At 37.5% G+C, this 27,132-nt stretch overlaps 1 long non-coding RNA gene across 3 annotated transcripts in view; it reads left to right on the top strand.

The window, feature by feature from the left end:
- Positions 1–27,132, top strand: part of LOC130542167 (uncharacterized) — an 81,620-nt gene that overhangs the window by 12,494 nt on the left and 41,994 nt on the right. For 2 of the 3 annotated variants that reach the window (XR_008956526.1, XR_008956527.1), the window contains exon 2: positions 19,924–20,093. The exons of the other annotated variant lie outside the window; for it this stretch is intronic. This is a non-coding gene — a long non-coding RNA (uncharacterized LOC130542167). The remainder of the gene's footprint in view (positions 1–19,923; positions 20,094–27,132) is intronic. 3 annotated transcript variants of the gene reach the window in all.

Raw genomic sequence — 27,132 nt, 5'->3', positions numbered from 1 at the left:
GTGCTTGCCTTGGGGGCCCTTTAAGAATCCAAAGCCTGGAGCTAATGCCAGTGGCTCACTACTCCTGCTCTGATGCCAGGCTAAGCATTTCTCCATAACCCAGCTGCTGATATCTGGGCAAGACGCCTCTGTGTGGGTGCCTGAGGCTTCAGTCTCCTGCAACGGGTGATGATGACCTTCATTTTTTTCACAGTCCTGCTATGGACACTCCTTTTAGGATGTAAAACTGGTATCCCCACACCTGCACGTGTCTTTGAACCGTTCTGACAGTTCTAAATATGGCTGAGAAACTTCCAACATGCATCAGCCCCACTTCTTTGGATTTTGGTGCTTTTTTCCCCCTTATGTTCCTGGGCAATCACCTCCTTAGGATTCTGTCAACAGATTAGACATAGGTCTTGTCAAAGCTTTTACAACGCATAAGTAACAAGTTTTTCACTTACTAAGGTATAATGTAGATTTCTTTTTTTTTTTTAATTTATTATGTTCAGTTAGTCACCATATAATACATCATTAGTTTTTGATGTGATGTGATGAGCACTGGGTATAATGAAGATTTCTGCAAATATGTTGTGGAGAATTAAATTGGGAATGTTCTGTAACAATTAGAGAAAAATTAGAAGTTAATTATAAAAGAATTAAAACAATTAGGAATTAGGAAAAAAAACCAAAATATAACATTTAAACTTAAGGGTGGCATATAAACTTCCAGTTATAAGTTAAGTCCTGGAGATATACTATACAGCATGGTGACTATAGTTAATAATATGTGTTGTGTATTTGAAAATTGCTAAGAGAGTAAATCCTAAAAAGTTCTTATTACAAGAAAAAAAACTGTAATTGTGTGCGGTGACAGATGTTAACTAGACTTATTACCGCGATCGTTTTATAATCTATACAAATATGGAATCATTATGTTATACACCTGAAACTAGTACAATGTTGTATGTCAATTGTATCTCAAGGGAAAATAAAATAAATGTTAAGGGTGATAAAGGTAACATGCAACAAGCGTTTCTTCAAAACCAAGTAGTTTTAGGTTTATGCCTAAGCAGGTTGAAAGTCTGAATGGCTCACACATAATATTGTCTTTAAAACTGGCCTATTTGACTAAGAATGTATTGGATCCAACTTTTGCCTAATGATGGGGAAATGGATATTCATTGTGAGAGCCCAGTCGTCAATAAGACCTTCCTGAACTTTTGAAGAAGCGCTGTGCTCAGTATTGACTTTGCTTTTGGAATCTAGGACACTGCTGAAATTGCTTAGCGCCAACGACTGACTGTCTCATCTGGAGTAATCTTCTCACAATCTTTTTTGGGCCTAATAGATATTTCAATCTCACACATTCACCAAGCAGACATCAGCTCTCTTCTCTTTCCATTGTCTCCTTGAGAGAACAGATAGTTCTTTGAAATGCAAAAACAAAAACAAAAGAGCAAACTTTAGTTCTAAAATAGCAGTATAGAACTATGATTACAGTTTAATATGAGATAACTGGCTCATATAACAAACTTTAGAACCCTTGTTCTGTGCTCATAAATGACCTAATTTAACATTGAAGATTGATAGTTTTGTTTATTCCTCAGTGGAAGGACATTTGGGTTATTTCTAGTTTTTGGCAATTATGAATACAGCTGCTAAAAACATTTGTATGCTAGTTTTTAACAGAAAATATATCAGTGGTTACCAGGGGTGGGGGTAGGAGTAAAAATTGACTACTAAGGCAAAGAGGAATTTTTTTGGGGGAAGAGGGTTAATGAAATTTTTCTATATCTTGATTGTGGTGCAGATTGAACAACTATATGTACTTGCCAAAACTCATAGTGCTGTTCACTAAAATGGGAGTTTTACAATACGGAGATCATACCTTAATTTTAAAAAAAGGTAATAGTTTTTATTTAGTTGTTCCCTTACTGCATCTCACTTCCTTTGTGAAGGAGTTCTTAAAGCACCAAGGGCATAGAGTGGAAAAGTGTACAAGAGGTTAAGAAAGGAATTATATACTCATATCATAAAAATTATATTAAAGATAGAAAACATTTATAGAAAGTGAGATAGAACTGTTTGCTCTCTGCTTAAGTAGGAGGGTGAGGTATTGTGACAGATGCTGCTATGTGTTTCTTAAAACCATTTTATCTACCTGCTGGGCACACAATCAGATGATAATTTCCAGCTTCCCTTGCAATTATGTCTGGCGATATGCCTAAATCCTGTAGAAGTTTGCATGCCACTTCCAAGTTTGGCCAATAAAAACTTAAAACCCTACTCCTTCTCTTCCCACAAATTCTGGGTGGATGCGGAAGATCCACCAACAGATTTAAGTTCCCATGGACTTAAATGGAATCACTAAGTGGAAGCTACCTGGGTCCCTGAATCACCGTATGGGAGGAGACCTTCAACTGGATTGTAATGGGAATAAAAAATAAACTTCTATTTTGTTAAAGTAACTGGAATTTATTAGGTTTCTGTGTTGTAGAACTCTGCGTTACTTCTCCTAATCCAAACAAAAGCAATCATATTTCTTTGCCTATTCAGGCATATTAAAAGCTTGGAATTTTTGGTAAGAGGAAAATGAGACAACAAATCCATGAGGATGGAGGGCTTCAGATATTTTTGGATGTGGCATTTTTGGTGATAATATTTTGAGGGGGTTTCTTTTGACCTATGGGTTTTAAGAACAATTTTTGCATTTTCATTTGGGCTATGTTGTTGTATGGTACCTGATTTGTCTTATTAATAGGAAGGATATATTAAAAACATTCTACTATGTTGGTAGATTTCTGTTTCTCATTGTGTTTATGTAATTTTTTGCTTTATATTCATTGATCTTATGTTATTAGTTGCATGTAATTTTAGAACTGATATTCTTCCATGTTTATTGAAACTTTTATCATTATGAATTGACCTATTTCTTTTAAGATTTTTTTAAAAGATCTTATTTATTTATTTATTTGAGAGAGATAGTGAGAGAGAGCATAAGCAGTGGGGGAGGGAGAAGCAGGCTCCCCGCTGAGCAGGGAGCCCAACATGGGGGTAGATCCCAGGACTTTGAGACCATGACCTGAGCCAAAGGCAGTTGCTTAACTACCTGAGCCACCAGGGTGCCCCTGAATTGATCTATTTCTAATAATGCTCTTAGTTTATGAATGGTTTGCATTAATGGAATTATGCAAGCTTTCCTTTGGTTAGTTTTTGCTTAGCATATAAATTTCTATTTTTATGCTTTTGGACTTTCTATATCTTTATGTTTTTTGACATATTTCCTATAAATAAGATATAACTGAATTAAGTAGTTTGTAATTTTCTTTTTCTTAAATTGAAATATTTGGTCCATATAATTTTAAATTATTAACATGTTTGGAATAATCTCTGTTATTTTATTTTGTGATTTCAGGGTATCTTACCCACAGAATGGTTTTAGTGAAAGGATAGGGGGCAGAATTGGGAATCCAGAAATCGACTCATACCTACGCAGTAACTTGTTTCCAATAATGATGATGAAGCAACTTATTAAAGAAAGGAAAGTCTTTTCAACAAATAGTGCTAGAACAAATGGATATCCATATAAAAAAATAAACCTCAATCCTTACCTTACCTTATACACAAAAATTAACTTGGATTACAGAATTAAATGGAAAAGTTAAAAGTAAAAAACTTCTAGAAAAAAACCTGGGATGAAATTTTTTTTTACAACTTTGAGTAGGAACTTTTTCTTAGATACCACACAAAAAGCATGAACTACAAAAGAAAAATATTGGACCTTATCAAAATCACAGACTTTTGCTTTTCAAAAGAAACCACTAAGAAAATGTGAGATAAGCCACAGAATTGAATAAATTATTTGCAATACATATTTCTGACAAAAGACATATCTAGAACATATATAAAGACTTTTTTTTTTTAAAGATTTTATTTATTTGAGAGACAGAGACAGATAGAGCACAAGCAGGGAGAGAGGCAGAGGGAGAAGGAGAAGCATACTCCCTACTGAGCTGGGAGCCTGACGTGGGGCTTGATTCCAGGACCTGGAGATCATGACGTAAGCCAAAGGCAGACACCCAACCATCTGAGCTACCCAGCTAACCCAAGACTTTCTCAATTAAAAAATAAGAACACAAACTGCCCAATTTAAAAAAGAGCAAAACATTTCAATAGATACGTTAGAAAACAGGGGTGATGGGTAGTAAGGAGGGCACATATTGCATGGTGCACTGGGTGTTATATGCAACTAACGAATCATCAAACTTTACATCAAAAAAAAAAAAAAGAAAACGGGTCAATACGACATAAAATGATATTCAACATCATTAGGAGAATGCAAGTCGAGGTCAGGAGATGTCACTACTTATCAGTAGAACACTGACATTAAAATTGCCAAAAATACACATATTCATGAGAAGGTGAAGACACTGGAACTCTCATACGCTTACAAGTACTTTGGAAAATTGACACGTTAATAAGTAAACAAATACCTACCCTATGATCTAGGCATTTCACTCTAGATATGAAATGAAAAAAATATCCACACAAAGGTGAATGTTTGTAACAGTTTTATTCACAATAGCCAAAAAGTGGGAACAACCTAAATGTCCATCAATGAATTTTTAAAAATGTGGCATATCTATTCAACTGAATATTCAGAAATAAAAAAACAATGAAATACTGATTCATAATACAACACCAATCATCCTCAAAATCATTATGCTAAATGAAAGGATCCACACAAAAAATACATTTTGTATGAAGCCATTCGTGCAAAAAAGAATAAAAAATGCTATACTGCCAAAAATATATATCTGGTTGTTTGGTGCCAGTGGTAATGGGTGGGATGTGCTACAGGGGGGCTTGAGGAAATAGTATACATTAAATGCTTGCAGTTCATTTTCAATATATTATACATCAATAAATTTGGATTGCATGCTTTTAATTGGGTTTAGTATGCTGGTAGCTAATTTCTCTCAGCATACATGTAATTCCACATCTTCTGGTCTTCACTGTTACAAATGATAATCATCTGTTAATGTAATTATTATTCCTTTATAGTAATCGTCTTTTTTTCCCTCTGGTTCTATTTAAAATTTTTCTTTTTCTTTGGTTTTTGATAGTTTCATTGCGGTGTGGATGTTTCTTTTTTTATTCTCCTTGATATATGTGAAGCTTCTGTGGGGAGAAGTCTTCTCTAAGCTTTAGAAACTTTAAGTCATTGTTTATTCAAATATTTCCCATAATTCATTCTCTTTCCCCTCTCCTTCTATTAAACTCTCATTTGTGCATGCCTTGGGCATTGTTTTCTGCTCCTGCACCTTTATTTATTTTTTTATTTTTTATTTTTTTATTATATAATATTTTTTTTATTATATTATGTTAGTCACCATACTTCTGCACCTTTAAAGCCATGAAAGTCAAAGCTTCAAATTCCTAAGCTCAGAAATTGGCTTTCTCCAAGGAATAACCTATTTTAAATTCTCTATTTACCTTGCTGGGTTTCTGCCTTCACTTAAATTTTGGCATCTGAGTGTTACTTTCTTGCTAGATATAGGAATTCGAAAAGATTTACAAATATGTCTGACTTAGTATTTTTTTGTAGAATTAAAAAAATATATTAGAGAGAGAAAATGAGAGATCACAGAGGGAGAGGGAGAAGCAGATTCTCCACTGAGCAGGGAGCCCGATGTGGGGCTCCATCCCAGGACCTGGAGGTGATGACTTGAGATGAAGGCAGATGCTTAGCCGACTGAGCCAGCCAGGTGCCCCTGACTTAGCATTTTAATTTGTTTTCACTGGAGGATCAGTTATGGAACCCAGTCTGTACTTCCAGAAAATGGAACCGCATGGTAAGATAACTCCATTTAAATAATTGCAATATTATGTATCTATTACAATTTAAACTATTTCTTTAACAAGTATCCCTTAATCACTACATAGCTCAGGTTCTGTTTTTGGGAGCTGAAAAGAATTTATAAACACAAAACACGTCAGGAAATCCTGGAGAGATTTTGTTTTGGTGGTATCGAATAATCTCAGGTCTACTTGCAACAAGATTGCAACAAAGCCAAAGACTTTTACACTGAACAGGAGATTATATTGCAAAGAGTACGCAATTTCTTAACAGTTCGCATTAGAAATTGTATCTTTATATCAGAATGATCTCAAATTACGGGAAGAAAATTTGGTAGCTGTGACAAAAATCTTTTGAGACACTTGCGATATTAGAAGAAAAAGGAACAATTCATTTCTTTTCTCTAGGTTGGTGAAATAATATTTCAGAAATGACAGATCTTACAGATAGAAAGTTTTAAATTTGATCATTATTCAACTCATGCCAATTTTAAGCACATTCAATAGACAAGTTATTCTCAATATTTTGGAATTTGATACCTAGTTTGACTTCATAATCATTTTACTTTATCCTATAAAACCTTTGTGAATTTCAGGTAATGTGGTGGTGTTAACCAAGTTTGAGCCCTAGCATTCCTAATGTGCATTGGCCAATGTCCTATCTTCTGCTTATATTTGCCAATTTTAGCTGTTTTCTATATCTCTCAGGTAAGTAACAGTACTCTTAGTTTATAAAATTGATTACACACACACAAACACATACATCAAATGAAATAAGCAGTTTACTTTTAGCTCCAAAAGATTTATATAAACATTTGTATGGACTAATTTATATGTCTGTATTATTTTTGGTACTGCTGTCGATGCCCTAAATATATTTATTGCTCAATGTTTGTTAATAAAGAAGGAGATATTGAATTTATATCTTAGTATGGGCCATTCTGGATCAGATTCTTACTTTTTTTTTGAATAAAACGTTTCTAAGTTGTCATGTCTTGCAATGCACTTTGAAGTTTGTTAGTTGTGGATCCATATTTTGGATGCATGGTAATTTTATTTTTTTTATTTTTTATTTTTTTTTAAAAGATTTTATTTATTTATTCAACAGAGATAGAGACAGCCAGTGAGAGAGGGAACACAAGCAGGGGGAGTGGGAGAGGAAGAAGCAGGCTCATAGCGGAGGAGCCTGATGTGGGGCTCGATCCCATAACGCTGGGATCACGCCCTGAGCCGAAGGCAGACGCTTAACCGCTGTGCCACCCAGGCGCCCCTAGATGCATGGTAATTTTAAATCCAGCTGTATTTCTGAAGAAAGTATGGTTTCAATAAGCCTTACTTTAAATTTCTGAACAGAAAATTAAAGAGGAACATAGGCTTATATCAGGCTCCAGTTTTGAAAAAGCTTGTGTTGTTTGGATAGGCATACTTAAAATCTCTGAACAGAACGTCATAAGGAAAACTGAGAGCAATACTGGACATTGTAGAATGAACATAGATTTGGAAGTCTAAGTCTGGCTCTACCGTTGAACAGATATGTAGCAGCAGCAGAAGACATTGTATTTCTATAAATTTTTAATCGCTCAAATCTAAAATGAGTTGAATATAAAAAAAAATAAATAAAATGAGGTGAATATTACCCATGAAGCAGGGTTATGTGTATCAATTAAGTAGCATATGTGTGATCACTGTTACATAGCTACTCAAAGAATTAACTTTTCTAATATTGGGTCATCGAAAGTTTATTTGTGGGACAAGGACTAAAGGAGCCTGCAGCTTATGCTTAAAGCTGTAAGAAAAAAAAAAAAAAGAAAAGAAAAGAAAAAAAAGGAACAATGAGAAAAAGAACCACCTTTGCTGAGAGGAGGCCCTCTATCACTCTTCTGCTGGGGAAAGTTTTAAATGAATGACTGCTTCTGTTTTTGTATTTCGTATTCCAAAAACCTCCGCTTCTGAAGCCCAGCTAGGGCCATCCGAGATAGGACAGTTAGGACAGACGTTCAACTGAAGGCAGCATGTGAAGAATTAATTCGCAAGAACTTATTCTTTGTAGTATTTCAGTAGTATTTTAGCACTTTTCCAAGCCCCATTGAGACAAGTGATTTCTATGGAGGATTGTTTGAAGCAGCCCATTACTTTCTGGGAACGAAGCCCGAGCATCAAAGAAATATGCAGTTAGTATTTTTATTTTTATTGTGCATCGGGTACCATGCTAAGAGTCAAAGAGAATGGTAGTACCATTTGTAAGTGATCTATCATCAGCTCTTGCTCCAGTTAATTACTCCTCCATCTTTGAAGCACTTTACTTGGTTTCTGTTCTGTCTTGGTTTGCTCCAACCTCTCTTTCTTTTCCAACATACCTACCTGGTATTGCTTATCTCCTTGGCCTTTGAGAATTGGAATGTCCCCGGACTCTGATTTTTGGTCCTTTTCTTCTACATCTACACCAGCTCCCTTGGAAATCTCATATAGTCTTGGGGTTGAAATATTATGCTGAAAACTACAACATTTCTATCTGTAGCCCAGACCCTGCCCCTAAACTACAGTCTTATACGTCTGATTGCCTGCATGACATTTGTACTTGAATCCCAAACTCTACCTTTCTTTTTCTTTTTTTCTTAAGATTTTATTTATTTATTTGAGACAGAGAGAATGAGAGAGAGAGCAAGAACACGAGAGGAGGAAGGGTCAGAGGGAGAAGCTGACTCCCCACTGAGCAGGGAGCCCGATGCGGGACTTGATCCTGAGACTCCAGGATCAGGACCTGAGCCGAAGGCAGTCGCTTAATCAACTGAGCCACCCAGGCACCCCTCAAACTTTACATTTCTTAAACAGAGTTCCTGATTTTCCCCCGGACCTGATTCTCTGAGTCTTCTGGGCTCAGGTAAATGTAACTCCATCTTTCCAGTTGCTCAGGTCAGAAATATTGGACTCCCCTCTTTCCCTTACCTTTGACTCCTCTCTGAATCTCTCATCCCAAATATAATCTACAAGTAAATTCTACTGGTTCATGTTTAAGCTTGTCAAGGTTCTGATGGCTTTTACCACTGTGAGCACTCTGATTCAAGCCACATGTCATATTTTACCTGGGTTACTGTAAAGCTTCCTGTGTTACACCAACTGCTATAACACAACTCTAAAACCTCAGTGGCTTTGTGCAACCAATGTTGGTTATTTGCTCACATGACAGTAAGTAAATGAAGAGACTCTGATCTACATGGTCATTTAGGGACCCAGGATTCTTCTATCTGATGGATCCTTCTTTCCCTATGATGTGGAATTCTCTACTGGATTCTCTGCATGTGGCAGAGAATGTGGGCAGTGAGTTTCCTTACAGGCCAGGACTGGATGCAGCATACGTCATTTCTGATTGCTTCCCATTGGGCACATTAGTCACATGGTGCCATTTGCAAGAGAAGTTAGGAAATTGCATTGCGCTGTGTATACAGGGAGGAAATAAGATTACTTGGTGAACACCTAGCTGTCATGCCATCCTGTTAAATGTAAGCACCAAATTGCTTTATTGATCAAAGCTTTCCAATGGCCTAACTTCTCATTCAAGAAGAAGGAGGAGGAGGAGGAGGAGGAGGAGGAGGGGGGGGGGAGAGAAAGAAGAAGAAGGAGAAGGGGAAGAAGAAGAAGAAGGAGAAAAAGGAAAAGAAGAAGGAGAAGAAGCAGGAGCAGCAGAAGCATCAGCAGCTAAATCTGTTCCATGGATAAGGGATCTTCCATGAACTGGCTACCATTACCTTTTTCACTTTATTTCCTACTACTCTTACCCCTGTTTGCTCCTCTCCAGCCACACTGACTTCTCTGATGGTCCTTGAAAGTGCCAGGCATGCCCCCATCTCAGGTCATTTCCACTTGCTGTTTCTTCTGTGTGCTGTATGTTTTTTCCTAGCTATCTGCATGCTTTCTGCCTTACTGTCTTCATATCTTGGCTCAAATATTGCTTTCTTGGTGAGTCCCTTCCCGCTGACCCAAATTAAAATGGTAGCCATCAACCTCAGTACTCCTTATCCTGCTTCCCTGGTTAGTTTTTTTCATAGTTCCTATCACTTTGTATTCTAATTTTATATATATATAAATATGACATGTGGCTTGAATCAGAGTGGTCACAGTGGTAGAAGCCATCAGAACCTTGATTCCTCAGGCCTTTTCTTTTCTTTTCTCTCTCCTAATAGAATGTAAGTTCCAACAGGACAGGGATCTTGTTTGTTGGGTTCACTGCTGTATCCTTGGCTCCAGAGGTAGTACCTGGCATTTGGTAGTTACTGAATAATAATTATAATAAACATAATTATGCAAATACAACAATAATGACAATGATAATACTCATTTTTTGAGTAAATGAATTCTCCATTCCCAAAGATTTTAAATCAAGATAGGAAGACAGACATGCAACAGTAACATCTCACTACAAGACACAGATATCATTTGTTAAAGAAACAAAAAGAAGATCGACTTGTTCTGCCTGGAGCCTGAGCCTTCACAATGAGGACAGGGTTAGACCTGGGCACTGAAGAATGAACAGGAGTTTTCCAGGTATTACGGGGCATTCTAGGAAGAAAAATAGCACAAAGGCTTGGAAGCCGGAGTATTAAGGTATTTGGGTAACAACGGAGGAATCGGCGTCTGGAAGTGGATGTGTGTGTATGTATTTCAGAAGGGGAATATTAAGATAAAATGTTGGGTTAGTACAAAAATATCTGGTATTTTAACACATTTGGATTTTACTGTTTTGGCAGCGAGGAAGTTGGCAGTCTCTAGGAGGAATATGATGAGTCCAGGTGTGCATGTGTGAAAAATAACCGTGGTGCGGTGTGTAGGGGGACTGAAGGGCAAGTAGCAGGGATGTAGGTGAGAGGCTGCTCGGATCCTCCAGAGCGAAATGATAAAAACCTGATGTAAGAGACTCAACAAGGGCTCAGAGGCACAAATCTAGTTAGTCACAAAGATCTCATCTAAATTGCTTGCTTGCAGTCTCCCAGTGGCAGGGGTGAGAAGTCTGCCCAAATGTGCATAACCCTGCAGAGTGTAGAGATCTCTAGGAACACTGATTTTTGGCTGAAGCTATCATTCTACACCTCCATCCACGTGAAACCTGTCCCTAATGCTGTCCATGGCCATGAGAGCGAAGTTCTCAAAGTCTGGATCTCAGCCATCTTCTCACAAACATATGACTTTGTGATCAAAAGAAGATATGAGCATTTACATTATTAAAGGTTCACAAATTGCTTGGTTTTGCATTTGATCCTTGACTCCTCAGGCTTGTTTGGCTTTTCTCAAATGAACGTCATGATCTGTAAATGATTTATGTTGTTATTGATTTTATCCCTGCAATTTAAAAAGTATTGAATACCTATGATGTTCACTTTTTAAGGGACTATAAGACATACAAATATGACTAATACTTAGAGAAAAACATTCAAGCCACAGTGCCTATGTATCACTGCCTCGGCCCATTATAAGCACCTCCTTAATGGAGTGATAATAAAAACCTGTGGGTCTTGCAAATAATACTTTAATAGGATTGTTTCCTTGACAGTAAACCATTTGTGTTTATATTAACCTTCTAAATCTGAATTGAATACTTTCCCAAAGATGGTCTTGTTTTTGTTGTCCTAGAATGCTCTGAAATTTAGCATGTGATGTTGGATATACGAAGTTGCACGTGTGCGTGTATGTGTGCACGCACACACACTCTTATGCATGGCTAAGGCATAAGACCGATGAGCAGCTAGGCTACAACCAAGTGAGTACTAAGGAGCCAAGACCATCCATCACTTTTAACTGACATAAGATGTTTATCTCTCTAGACAGTACAAAATCCAGAAACAACTTGTTTTGTTTTTTCAGTGATAGATGCTGCTTCTTATTAATGATTTTTCCTCTATTTGACATATGCGTATGTTAATAGTGAAGAAATGTGAAAGCCCAAGCTTCCTAGGAAACTGCACATTTGTAAAATCCTCTAATGTAAAACATTATGAAGAATGTGTCTTTTCCCAGCACTGGGGAAATTGGTGATCTAAAGCATCTGTGCTTGGATTGTAATTCCCCCGTGAGTTCATTTCACACTGAGTAGTAGAACTCGATAAAATATACTTGACTAAATTCTGGGCATTGCTGGTATTTCATTTTTGTGGGTGTTCTTAGCTTCACTGGACTTCGAAATAGCTTTGTTCTAGGGGTGTAAATAACTTTTTCTCGTAGCCTTCTCATCCTTTACATTTCCTCTGCAGAATTCTTCCTTAGCTTGATGTCACCTTCTCATTCTGCATCTATCTGTCCCAGCATAAACCAGATACTCTGAAGTAAGAAACTTTTTGAGGGGGAATCTTGAACTTAGAAGTCTTCGTGAACACATAGTACATGGCTGTACATGTTTCTCTTTTAAGTTCACTTCTCATTTTAGTAAAATCATTCAGTTGAAAGGTTTTGTGGTTTGTTGGGTGCTCACTGCTTTTTTTTCTTCTGGAGGAAAATGATGTGGTTCTCAAAAGTTAAGCAAAAGATTTTTTCCCCCATTGTTATGAGCCTTCTGGAGAAAAAGGAGTGTAGGAGGCATACGTGCATTATCCTAGAGTAGGGTCTAAACAAACAAACAAATACTGTCCATAGTAAAATGAACTTGTTTAATAGTTGTTCATTTTGGGGAAAATGTGATAGTTTTATATTTTGTTTTGAGATGACTTTGACTTATTGTTTTGAGATGATATCCTCAACCAAAGAGGTCCCATCATAAGCCACAATCATCGGTGTGGAAAGGTAAACAGATGATCACTGAGAAGGTTGCTAAATTTCAATGGGAATGGGTCCAAGAATCAGGCTGTTTTCTAAAAAAAAGTCAGCTTTGCTAAGGTATAATAAACAGACAAATTTGCAAGACTTTTTAAGAGTACATTGTGGTGATTTGATATGCATACACGTTGTGAAAGGATCTTCCCCACCTAGTTCATTAATACACCCATCATCCCACATCTGTTTAATTTTTTTGGTAAGAACATTTAAGTTCAACTCTCATAGGAAATCTTAAATTATGTAACCTAATATTATCAACTATCGTCACCATGTTATACATTAGATCCGCAAAACTTATTTGTCTTATACCTGAAAGTTTGTATCCTTTTACCAGCCTATCCCGATTCCCCCCCGTCTCCAGGCCCTTACAACAACTTTTCTACTGTTTCTATGAGTTTGGCTTTTTTTTTTTTTTGACTGTTATGTTGAATGAAGAAGGTTGAAGCAGATAAACCTGAAAGAAAGCTTTTTTAAAACGTAAGTGATCCTACAGACTGTTCCCAAATAGTATTTCAAAATCCAATCATGGCAAAAGAAATGTTTTGGTAAAATGTATCAGTATCAAATTTCCGTAATATCTAGCTCGTCTCAAGTATTCTCATGAACTTCTGTAATAGAACAGTGCCTCTTAATAAAATGTTCAGTGAATAATTTTGGAAGTCAGGCACTGTTCTAAGCACTGGAAATATGGTGGAATATAGCAGCACATGAATATAACAGTTGGGATATAATGGGCATTTTTTTGAGATTCTATTTATTTATTTGACAGAGAGAGAGAGAGCACAGCAGGTGGAGTGGTAGGCAGAGGGAGAGGGAGAAGCAGGCTCCCTGCCAAGCAGAGAGCCCAATATGGGGACTCAATCCCAGGACCCCAGGATCATGACTGGAGCCAAAGGCAAGTGCTTAACTGACTGAGCCACCCAGGCGCCCCTGTAATGGGAATTCTTGTACCTCTCCCCATTGGGTTTATAAGCCATTAAACCATTGGCACTTCTCCAAAGGTAGATGCACTGGAACGTAACGCTCCTCAAAAATGTGACATTTACAGCACCCACACTGAAGTTAATCTTGGCCAATGCGGTGAGTGATCAACACCATCCTCTGTGCGTTCCCTAGCCAAAGTGGTTTTAAGACCACATACACAGTCATCTCTGAACTTCTTGATAAAACACCATGCCATGATATTTTTGAGCACCTCTTCTAAAATATATGTATATGCATATTATGCAAATGTACAATTCTACTAAATATTATGATTATTATTATTTTAAAATTTTATTTATTTGTTTGACAGAGAGAGATAGCGAGAGAGGGAACACAAGCAAGGGGAGAGTGAGAGGGAGAAGCAGGCTTCCTGTCGAGCAGGGAGCCCAACGCGGGGCTCGATCCCAGGACCCTGGGATCATGACCTGAGCCAAAAGCAGATGCTTAATGGCTGAGCCTCCAGATGCCCCTAAATATTATGATTATTATAAAACGTACACAAAATAGAAATTGTAAATTGATGAAACAACAGACAACAATAAATGTGAATAGAAGTTGTAATATTCCTTTCTGTAATCCCAACAGATCATCTTATTGACTCCCTTAATCTCAGCATTTAAATCAATCAGAAGCTGCCACATGAGGACAACTTTATCTCTGGCTATAGGTACTGTTGGAGTTTTCCTTCTCATACAGAAGAATTTTAGACAGGTTTCTAAAATTTTATAGCAACAATCCAGCTTCATTCCTGGCATATCAGGTACTTAAAGCAAATGAGATCTCTTTATTCTGTATCTTAGGTACTTGTCAGAGAGTCTGGTCTGGATTTTACTGTTCTTTTGTCTCAGAGGACAGACTAAAACAATTCATGTTTGAGAGTCATAATCTAAGGCTCTTCTCAGCTGGTGTTACCACAGAGGGATTGAAGGGATGCAGAGACACTGAGTTCCTGGTCCTGTCCAGTTGTAGGCAGGCTTGTTCAAGACGCCTAAGAGGGAGATGTGTGATTCTGAAAAAATATGGCCCAAGAGATAAGTTGATCATTCATTTTCTGGATTTTCTACTATAATGTCACCAGAAAGTTAGATTGATATTTTAGATGACTTCAATTTGCTGTAAAAATTATTCAAAGAATTGTAACATATGTTCTAAGCATTTTTAAAAAAAGATTTATTGATTTATTTGAGAAAGAGAGAGCACGGTGGGGAGGGGCAGAGGGAGAGAGAAACTGTAGCAGATTCCACACTCAGGGTGGAGCCCAATTTGGGGCTAGATCTCACGATCCTGAGATCACGACCTGAACCGAAATCAAGAGTCGGATGCTTAACCAACTACACCACCCAGGCACCCAGCATTTTTGTTTTTTTTAGAAGATTATTATCCAAAAAAGCCACATAGAATATATTGTTATTGAAGATACATTCATTTAGTAACATTCATCATGTTATTAAATATTCTTAATGAAATTACTAGCAGGAAAATCTTTCTCTCCTGAAAATGAAAAGTGCAATAGGGCAACAATAATATTCTTCCTTTACTTCCCATTTCATGAATAATTTTATTATTTTTTGTGGAAAGCCAAATGTTAAATTTTATGGTTAGCTCATCTTATATCAAGAATTAAAAATACATTTTCTTCAAAAGACTGTCATTTTTATAAAGGAGTTCACCTTAAGGATTCTTTAGAAAGTGTGTTTTCAAGATTGCTCTGAAAATTGTCAGATTAAAAAAAAATACTTGGTTGTTTTTTTTGTTTTGTTTTTTGTTTTGTTTTGTTTTGGTGAATGACTCTATCATGAAGCTATGTAACTCCGATATTTGCCAAGGGATATATAAGGATGGATCTTTTTCCATCTTTGAAAACGTTAAAGACGTTTGAAATATTTCCTATCCAAAACACTTCTCTTGACCCCTCATATCCCAACAGTTCCTGTCTAATTTCTTTATCTTCCTCACTAGCACACTTGAAACAGTGTCAATACTTTCCCACTGAACTCACTCCAGTCTCTCCCCTCATTCCACACCTGTTTCTTATCCATGCCCTGGATGTTCTCCATGTTGCTAAATCCAGTGGTGAATCCTCAGTCCTCATCTTACTGACTGAGCAGCCAATTTGATGTCACTGGTTGCTCCTTTCTCTTTGAAACTGTCGGGCGCTTGGGTGGCTCAACTGATTAAGCCTTTGCCTTCAGCTCAGGTCATGATCCTGGGGTCCTGGGACTGTGCCAGGCATCAGGCTCTCTGCTCAGTGGGGAGCCTGCTTCTCCCTCTCCCTCTGCCTGCCCCTCCCCCTGCTTGTGCTCTTTCTCTCTCCTTCAAAGAAAGAAAGAAAGAAAGAAAGAAAGAAAGAAAGAAAAGAAAAGAAAAGAAAAGAAAAGAAACGAAACTGTGCCTGCACTTGGTCACCCGAATATCATTTCCTTTATTTTATTTTATTTTATTTTATTTTTTTCCTGCCTCACTGGACTGCTGCTTCTCTGTTCTCTTTGCTGCATTCTACGCAGCTTTGTGACCTCAAATATTAGAGCTTGTCAAGGTACAGTCTTTGGATCTTTTCTCTTCTCTGTCTATATTCATTCACTTGGGTTATCTCATCTTGACCCAGAGATTTGACTCTCAAAAAGTATCTACCTTTCCCTTAAACCCCATGTTTCAAAATATCAGCAACTCTACCTTCAACATGTATGCTAATTTTGAGCGATCAATTAGATATTTTTAGCCCAAGCCACCATCATCTCTTACTTGGTCTGCTGTGATAGGTTTTGAATGTGTCTCCCAGCTTCCCCCTTTTTGCTCTGTGATCATCCCCTACCCCTACCCCAATAATGACTTATAATTTCACTCGGAACAAAATTCCAAGTGCTTACCATGGGAAATCATGTTCTTAATGAAATGGCCTTTACCCGTCTCTTTGCTTTGCTTCCCAATCTTGGCCTCACTCACTCTACTTCAGCCAAGCTTACCTCCTTGTGGCATCCCTGATCATGCTAAGTCCACCTGGGACTTGGCACAGGGTGCTGCTTCTTCTGGAAGCACTTTCATCAGATAGCCTCGTGGCTCGCTGTCTCACTTCATTCAGGTTTTCTATCCAATGTCATGCCACCTAATCCAAGAGTCGCTCCCTGCACCTCCACCAAACATAGGAGATCTGCCAGCCTTTTCATTCCACTTTATCCTCTGACTCACTTTTCTTTGCCTTAGAGAACATATCAATATTAATTACCCATTGATTCGGTTCGCTTGATTGTCGCCTTTCTCCAGTAGAAGGTAGGCTCTCTGGGAGCAGGGATTTTGCCTCTGTTTTTGCAGTTACAGTCCGAGTGTCAGAGGAGTGCCTGACTATAGCAGGTGCTCAATAAATATTGTTTTCAGTGAATGAATGGAAGAAATGGGAAATGGCTTTTCGGGTATTGGTTGGAAGCCTTTCTTTTTCTTATTTATAATCTATTAATTGCTGGTGTGGGTATATGATGAATCAACACTGTGACTCTTTACCCTGAGAATTCTGTGCTCTGCTGAGCTCATGCAGCGGAATGCAAGGGTCATTCCACATGCTTTTTGCTAGAAGAGTCTTTTCCTGCTTGGAATTATAGCGTAAAACCAATCCAGCCCTGAGAGAAAGGTGACTGCTATGAAACTTGTCTCCTACCCCAGCGATTGTGGATCTGGCATTGAACAAGACTAGCACCCTTTGGTTACTTCTTCACAGAAGCAGGATTTATTTTCAACCCTATCTAATTATTTTCTGGAACCTAGTTTTGTAGAATCGTTGTTTTGTTATTTTATGGGAGGATGTTGAGGCAAGGTGTTTAAATGCTCTAAGACAAGGATATATTAGAAGTATTTCTTTTTTTTTTTTAAAGATTTTATTTATTTATTTGACAGAGAGAGAGAGACAGCCAGCTAGAGAGGGAACACAAGCAGGGGGAGTGGGAGAGGGAGAAGCAGGCTCCCATCAGAGGAGCCTGATGTGGGGCTCGATCCCAGAACGCCGGGATCACGCCCTGAGCTGAAGGCAGACGCTTAACGACTGAGCCACCCAGGCGCCCCTATTAGAAGTATTTCTGCTGTGGCCAAATTGTCCGAATCTGACTTTGAAGTCAATATTTTCATTGGATATTTAGTGCTTATCGAAATCATTTGCAGCCAAAATAAAATGTCAGTCAGAAGCATACATTTTACCGCTACAAATTCAAGATTTCATAGGATTTTTGTGATGTATATCTCTTCAAGGTACGGTTTGACAGAAATTAAATTAAGTCTGTCATTTCAAATAAATCCTAAGGATGGAAAAATTATAGATAATTTTTAATATTTGATAAATATGTGTTCTTCCCTAGCAGTTAATGCCACTGTTGAAATAAATAATAATTTTAAAAATTATTTGAGATAGATTGTTTCAGTAAAAGATATCATTAAAGAGAATGACACAGAAGTCCTAATAAATATTACAACAGATGATTAAAATTCTCGATGTGATTATCATAAATTACAAAATTAATGTAAAAATTAGTGGGTTCTTTTTTTGCTATTTAATTCATTAAAAATATTCCACATTTAGTAAATGAGGTGTTTGCTAGACTTTTTGTGATATATCATAAAATAAGTTAGAATAGTCCAAATATCCTCATATTAGACTTTAAATTTTGAAGAAGGTGAAGAATAGTTTCAAAAGGAAACCCAGAAGACAGAAGATGTTACTATATTACTATAACACATTCCATAAAATTACATCATTTTTAACTTAAACCAGCTATAAAATTCATTAAAAAATATAAAGAAATTGAAACATTCTGATACATAAATTGAATTTATTTTTCATGTTTTTCCCAGTCTTGACCTCAATCCACACATATGTTTAACAGGTATAATCATGTTACATGCAATTTGATTTCTGCGATTTTAACTTAAAATTATATATATTTTCACGTCTTGCTGTGTAATCTTTATAAGTATCATTTTTAATGATCACAATATTCCATTCAGTGAATTGCTGTAATTTGCCTAACTACTTTTCTCATGCTGGACTCAGTCACATTTATTTGCTTCCTGAGGAGGCACTTATAATATTAAGTTATAATAAATAACTCCCTATGTGGTATGCTTGGAGTAGGGCTGAAAAATATTTCTCATTTCAAAATATCCATGAAAACTTATTATTCATTCTTATACCTTGGCCTGAATCAGTTAGCATATTAGTTCTAGCCAAAATATAAGAAATACATTTTCAATGGAGAAGACAGGAGCGCAGTGAGTGCTTGAACCTAGGCTCACCCTGGGAAACCGAGCTGCTGGGTTGACACTGAGCCCGGGCTCTTGTGTGAGAATCAACACCCCAAAGGGTCAGCGAGGACACCTCATTTGCAGTATAAAATCTGTTATTGGGTTGAGGCATACAAACTGTACAATTTGTATGGAGGTTACTTTTGTACAGACATGGAAAGACCCCTGCAAGTAAAAAGAAACGACTGTAAGTATTTTTTTTTCCTGCCTTGGGTTGGAGGAACTTTAGGGAGATGTTACTAATTCACAGCATGTATCCAGTGTGAGTAGAATAATAAATTGACTTGACCAGAAATTTAACACAACACAGGAACATGACTGGTTACAATGGTGCCAAATTGGTAAAGTCAGAGCCACACTGGTTAGTTCTGTTGTTTGTCATTAAAAGCAATGAAGAAAATACTAATGACTGTTAAGATTTTGAAAGCTGGTCTCTCTCTCTCTTTTTTTGTTTTCAAATTCTTTCATGGTCCAAATGACCAAGACATCACTGGATCAAGGGTTCATCTAAATTGTAAGGCAGTATGCAAGGAGCGATAGGATTCCTTTTTCCATTAGTGGGCTGCATTATAATTTAAAAGCTAATTTTTGTTCACTAAATTGAGCTATGACCATTTATGACCAAAATGATAATACTCGGTTTTAAGGATTTAATTGGAGCAATGAAGTAAATTGTAAATTTCATGAGTTGTTAATTATGTGTATAAATGTAGCAGTAATTATGTTCATTCATTCGTTCACTCACATTATAACAAAATTCAGATTCATAACAATATTTTTTGAGGTTTTTCATGTGGCAGACTCTAGTCTGGGGGATATAATAGTGAACAAGACAAAGTCCCTACTCTAATGCAGCTTATATTCTAGCAGAGTGAGATCGACGCTAAACAAGTAAATGTATACATCTACAAAATTTTCAATTTTGATTTGCACAGTAACGTCAAAAGTAAGCTGAAAACACTGTGGAAAGATCTACTTTATTGTTTATTATTATTATTATTATTTTATTTTCAGTAGGCTGCATGCTGCAAGTGGGGCTCAAACTCACTACCCTGGGATCAAGAATCACGTGCTCTACCAACTGAGCCAGCCATGCGCCCCGAGATCTGTTTTATATTAGGTGGTCATAAAAGGTCTGGAAAATTAGAATCAAGACCTGAGGACAGGAGGGGACAAGCCTGCAGGTATGTGGAAAAACTTCTAGGTGAAAACATAGCAAGTCCAGGTGTTGAGGTCGAACATTCTGGGTATTGTCCGGGGAAAGCAACGAAGCAGGTGTGATGGAGCAGAGTGGATGAGGAGGGGAGTTACATACAGTGACTCCAAAAGATTGTGTGTGTGGGGGGGTGCAGGTTGTGGAGGGTGTAGGACATTTAGACCACGGTAATGACTGGCTTTTACGTAGGATGAGATAAGAATCCATTATATGATTTTGACTTTGTTTATGTCACGATTGGGTTTGTTTAAAGCAATGACCCTGCTGTGTGGAAAATATATAAAGATGAGAAGAAAAAAGGGAAACAAGATAACAGTTTTGTGCAGAGAAGGTAACTATATCTTTGAGATAATGGAAGTGGTCAGATTCAGGATATATTTAGAAGTTAAGTGATAGGACTTCTGTGGGATTGAACATGTAGTGTGACATTGAGAAGACAAGGATGACTGAAGCTTCTGGTCTGAATGACTGGGAGCATGAGATTGCCATTTAGTGAGATACAAAGGGTTCTGGGAGAAGCAGCTCTTTGATCCATTTTGAGTTAATTTTTGAATACAGTATAAAGTAGGAATCCAACTTTATTCTTTTGCATGTGGATATCCAGTTTTCCCAGCAACGCTTTTTGAAACGACTGCCCTTTCCTCATTGAATGGTCCCAGAACCCTTGTCAAAATCATGTGACCACCTATGGGAGGGTTTGCTTCTGGGCTCTCCCTTCTGTTGCACTGGAATATATGTCTGTCTTGATGACAGCACCAAAGCTTTGATTGCTGTAGCTTTGTAGACAGTTTTGAAATCAGCAAGTGTGACACCTTTAAATTTTTTCTTTTTTTTTCTTTTTTTTCCCCCCAAATTGCTTTGGCTGTTCAGGGTCCCTTGAGATGCTATATGAATTTTAGGATGGATTTTTCTGTTTCTGCCAAAAAAAAAAATGTCTTTGGAATTTTGTTAGGGATTGCATTGAATAGTATAGATCACTTTGGGTAGTATTGATATCTTAACAATATTAAGGGTGTTTTTTTTTTTTTTTAAAGATTCTATTTATTTGACAGAGGGAGACAGCGAGAGAGGGAACACAAGCAGGGGGAAGTTGGAGAGGGAGAAATAGGCTCTCTGCTGAGCAGGGAGCCAGACGTAGGGCTTGATCCCAGGACTCTGGGATCATAACCTGAATCGAAGGCAGACGCTTAACGACTGAGCCACCCAGGTGCCCTTATATTAAGTTTTCCAATCGATGAACATGAATGTCTTTCCATTAATTGATGTCTTATTTAACCTCTTATAGAAACATCTTGTTTTCAGTCTTTGCCTCCTTGATGAAGTTTATTACTAAGTATTGAATTCTTTTGTGATGCCATATTATTTTTTTATTTTTAAATTCCCCCCCCAGATTTATTGAGATCTAATTGACATATACCATTGTGTAAGTTGAAGGTGTACTAAGTGATGATTTGATAGATGTATATATTGTGAGATGAATACTAGAATAAGCCTAGTTAGCACAATTTGGTGCTATTTTTAAGTGGAATGGTATTCTTAATTTCCTTTTTGGATTTCTCATTGTTAGTGTATAGAAATGCAACTGATTTTTTCCCCATACAATATCTCTAAAAATCCTGTAAAAGTATCGTTCTGCAGAGCACAGTTTAGAAAATATTGCACAAAGGGACATACTAATTTTTGTTGTTGATGTTGTTGCAAAGTCTTTCTTTAAACCTATTTGCTTTTCCGTATCATTTGGGGAACTTTGTTTATGTCACTTTTCACGTTTATGATAAATCATATTCTTATTTATTTTGAAGGAAAAGACTCCAGAGAATTTGAATAATGTCTGCAGCCAAATAAAAGTTGATTTATGCATCTGTCAGAATTCCCTATTTACCTTCATTTCATTAATTCAAAGGACAAAAGTTCAAATCTAAGTTCTCCTGTATGCGAACTTGATGACTTTGGACATCTTGCTTCGTGATTCTGAGACTAAACTTTCTAATATGTAAAACAGAGTAATTACCGGAATTATTTTTTGTTGTAATCAAAGGACATATATAGGTCTATTTCACTTAGGGAGTGTTTTAAATTGGAGATGAAGAATGTGTATTGCATTTAGACTTTGCTATGGTTCTCTTTGTAAACTGAAGTATGGTTGACCTACATTGTTGTGTTAGTTTCAGGTGTACAACATAGCGACTAGACAAATCTATACCTTATGCAGTGCTCACCACATTCACCCTACAATGTTATTTCAGTATTATTGACTATATTCCCTATACTGTACTTTTCATACTTGTAACTATTTAATAACTAGAAGTTTGTACTCTTTAATCCCCTTCACCTATTTTGCCCATCCCTCCCAGCCCCCTCCCCTCTGGCAACCACAAGTTTGTTCTCTGTATTTATAAGATTGTTTCTGGTTCTGTGTGTGTGTGTGTTTGCTCATTTTTTAAGGTTTTTTAAAAAGATTTATTTATTTATTTGAGAAAGAGAAAGTAGGGGGAGGAAAAGGGGAGAGAATCTTCTAGCAGACTCCCTGATGAGCGTGGAAACTGACATGGGGCTTGATTTCATGCTCCATGAGATCATGACCTGAGCCAAAAGCAAGAGTCAGATATTTAACTGACTGGGCCACCCAGGTGCCCCTCATTTGTTTTGCTTTTTAAATTTCACATGTAAATAAAATCATATCGTATTTGCCTTTCTCTGTCTTACTTATTTCACTTAGTATGACATTCTCTAGTTCCATCCATGTTGTCATGAATGGCAAGATTTCATTCTACTTTATGGCTGAGTCATATTCCATTATATAAATAGATCTATCTCACATCTTCCTAATCCATTCATTTATCGACGGACACTCAGGTTGCTTCCCTATCTTCACTATTGTAAATAATACAGCAATAAATAGAGGGGTGCATATATCTTTTCAAATTAGCGTTTTTGTGTTCTTTGGGTAAATACACAGTAGAGGATTACTGGATTGTATGTTATTCCTATTTTTAATTTTTGGAGGAACCTCCATACTGTTTTCCACGATGGCTGCACCAATTTACATTCCTACCAGCAGTGAATGAGGGTTCCCTTTTTACCACATCCTCCCCAACATTTGTTATTTCTTGTCTTTTTGATTCTGGCCATTCTGACAAGTGTGAGGTGATATATCATGTGGTCTTGATTTGCATTTCCCTGATAATGAGTAATGTTGAACATCTTTTCATGTGTCTGTTGGCCATCCGGATGTCTTCTTTGGAAAAATGTCTATTGGGGTTCTCTGTTCCCTTTTTACTCAGATTGTTTGTTTTTTGATGTCGAGTTGTATGAGTTCTTTATATATTTTGGATATTAACCCCTTATCAGATATATCATTTACAAATATCTTCTCCCACTCAGTAGGTTGCCGTTTTGTTTTGTTGGTGATTTCCTTTGCTGTGCAAAAGTTTTTGTTTCGATATAGTCCCAATAGTTTATTTTTACTTTTGTTTCCCTTGCTTGAGGAGACATACCCAGAAAAACATTACTAAGGCTGATGTTCAAGAGCTGACTGCTTCTATTTTCTTTTAGGAGTTTTATGGTTTCAGCTTACATTTAGATTTTTAATTCTTTCTGAGTCTATTTTTGTGTATGGTGTAAGAAAGTGGTCTAGTTTCATTCTTTTGCATTGCTATTCATTCTTTATGTCCTAATTTATAATACTAGACTTAAAAAAATTTATCTCTTCATTCATGGAAAAATGAATATATGCAAATAATAAGGTCTAATAACATCATTAATTAATTTCTATTGTTTAGGCTTGACAGTATTGCTAGACTTGTTAATTTCTCTTATATGGTCTGACAGCTGACATTTGAAAGCATAAAATGGGTGATACTTTCTGGGGTTGGGAAGTTGGATGAGACATTCCTAAGCATGATTGTTAAGAAACATCGCTTGAGCAAACTAGTAAGTTAGAAAGAATCAGAACCTTGCTTTTTGGTAGCAATCTTCCCTCTCTTCCTTATAAAACGCAATCATTTTTCTATAGCCCTATGCATTGTGTGAGAATAAACTCATTGATAAGGATAAAACACCATTGCTGCACTTGAAATCATTGATTATAGAGGCTGGAGGTGGGATTTTTTTCCCTCTTTCTTGTGGAACAGATTTGCCCTGAAATATTGTAACTATTCTTTTCTTTAATCTCAGTTCTCTCAGGAAAGTTTATGCTAACTTCTTATCACTAGCCTTAGAGGTGGCATTGCTATTATCTTCATGGTGATAACATGCTTTCTGCCATACAGAATATGGTTGTAGTCATTTCCCTATCCTAAGCAGGGAAGTCCATTCCAGTGTAAAATGCCCTAATGAGAAATATCAGCAGTGTGCAGTTACTCATTCCTTGACTCTGGTTGGAGGCAGGAAGAAAAGGAAAGAAATTTTAGTTCTCGAGAAGTATTATTATGAGAGGTGATATCAGCACTTGTATCTTTCCAGGTGCCTTCCCTGTGTTTCTGATGTGTGCCCTGCTGTCTGGAGGCAGGTCTGGCTCTTGTTCAGGTCAGCGGGAGGGTGGAATTCCGTAATGCCACACCATCGGTTCATCCCACTCACCAAAGCCCTCAGTGCCAGCAGGGTTCAGTAATTGTCAGTTGTCTCCCTGTCAAAACCACAAATGCTCAGGAATGCGCTCATCCTTTCTTTCTTTTATTTGTGTATTTGCTCGTTTGTTCATCAACATGAGTAAGGCAATTCTGGAGACACAGAGATGAAAAAAATATATAATTTCTGACCTCAAGGAACCCTCAGTCTGTGGAGGTGACAACTATAGAATTCTATTATAATATGATTATGACTGGGGCACAGAGGAGGGACATCTAATCCAGGAGGTGGAGGGAGAAGGTTACATTTGACATTAAAAGGTAAGTGCCGTTTTCCTAATTTAAGGAGTGCAGTTTGGAATTCTAGGCATTGTAAATAGCTTACACAAGAAAGCACAGAGAAAAGGCACAAGGAAATTTGGTGGTGGTGTTTGAGGATGGACATCCCTCAGGCGGTTCCCCTTGAATGTCTGCTGTGGGTGGCCAGGCTGCTGCCCCGTCCTAGTCCGTGAAGGAGTGGGTGCTTCCTCCAGTGCATGAGCAGCCAATTGGGAATTGAACCTGATGTTCTGGCAGGGTAGCAGGGTTAGGGGGTTCCTCTCCAGGTCCAGGTGCACGTCCAGAAAGGGGCTGTAATCCTACTCTCGATCACCTTGCATGCATTTCCTGGAGTGGTTAGACTTATTATTGTGACTCTCTTGGCTTCTGCATCACTCGATGGTCTACAGGCCTCGTAGATTGTCAACATCTCACTGAGATGAGATCTTCACACATGGTGTGCATTACTTACCTTCCTCTGAGACTCATAGCTCTACTCTTATACCCTGCAGGCCTCCTTCTGCCTCCTCTTAAGTGAGTGTCCTCCTTAGTCCCATCTAATGGCCAGCTGGCAAACGTAGTCCCATACCTCAAGTTGCATCTGGGTCTTCCCTGGATGGAAAGAGATTGTTCCAGAAATAAGTTATCATTTAAGACTTCATTTATTTATTTATTAAAGATTTTATTTATTTATTTGAGAGAGAGAGAGCATGAGCAGGTGAGGGGTAGAAGGAGAAGCAGTCTTTCTGAGGTGCAGGGAGCCCGACATGGGGCTCGATCCCAGAACTCTGAGATCATGACCTGAGCTGAAGGCAGATGCTTAACTGGCTGAGCCACCCAGGCGCCCCTCATTTAAGACTTCAAAGGGAATTGAAGATATAAAGGGATTATAAATGTCCAGTAGGAAAATAAAACAGAGAACAGTAGTGAGGAAGAGAAACCAAATGTTAAAAGAGGTACAGTGGGGTAATGTTGATATATGTTACTGAAATATATATAATTGGAATGGTGGCTCCAAAGCCTTCTAGGAAGGGATATGGATACATTGGTTGTCTGGACAGACAGATGGCAACTGTGGCTTAACAAATGTATTTTACAGTAATGATTTTTTTTTTTTGAAACTTGACCACTATCTCACACCATACACAAAAATAAACTCCAAATGGATGAAAGACCTAGATGTGAGACAGGAATCCATCAAAATTCTAGAGGAGAACATAGGCAGCAACCTCTACAACATCGGCCAAAGCAACCTTTTTCATGACACATCCCCAAAGGCGAGAGAAACAAAAGATAAAATGAACTTATGGGACTTCATCAAGATTAAAAGCTTCTGCACAGCCAAGGAAACAGTCAGAAAAATTAAGAGGCAGCCCACGGAATGGGAGAATATATTTGCAAATGACACTACAGATAAAGGACTGGTATCCAAGATCTACAAAGAACTTCTCAAACTCAATACACGAGAAACAAATAAACAAATCAAAAAATGGGCAGAAGATATGAACAGACACTTTTCCAATGAAGACATACAAATGGCTAACAGACACATGAAAAAATGTTCAAAATCATTAGCCATCAGGGAAATTCAAATCAAAACCACACTGAGATACCACCTTACGCCAGTTAGAATGGCAAAAATAGACAAGGCAAGAAACAACAATTGTTGGAGAGGATGTGGAGAAAGGGGATCCCTCCTACATTGTTGGTGGGAATGCAAGTTGGTACAGCCACTCTGGAAAACAGTGTGGAGGTCCCTTAAAAAGTTAAAAATTGAGCTACCCTATGATCCAGCCATTGCACTACTGGGTGTTTACCCCAAAGATACAGACGTAGTGAAGAGAAGGGCCATATGCACCCCAATGTTCATAGCAGCAATGTCCACAATAGCTAAATCGTGGAAGGAGCCAAGATGCCCTTCAACAGATGACTGGATTAAGAAGTTGTGGTCCATATATACAATGGAATATTACTCAGCTATCAGCAAGAACGAGTTCTCAACATTTGCTGCAACATGGACGGCACTGGAGGAGATAATGCTTAGTGAAATAAGTCAAGCAGAGAAAGACAACTATCATATGATTTCTCTCATCTATGGAACATAAGAACTAGGATGATCAG

Source organism: Ursus arctos, unplaced genomic scaffold (genome assembly GCF_023065955.2).
Source record: "Ursus arctos isolate Adak ecotype North America unplaced genomic scaffold, UrsArc2.0 scaffold_30, whole genome shotgun sequence".
In the NCBI taxonomy this organism is placed as follows: domain Eukaryota; kingdom Metazoa; phylum Chordata; class Mammalia; order Carnivora; family Ursidae; genus Ursus; species Ursus arctos.
The sequence above is the reverse complement of the archived record's forward strand: the minus strand, read 5'-3'. Positions and strand labels throughout refer to the sequence as shown.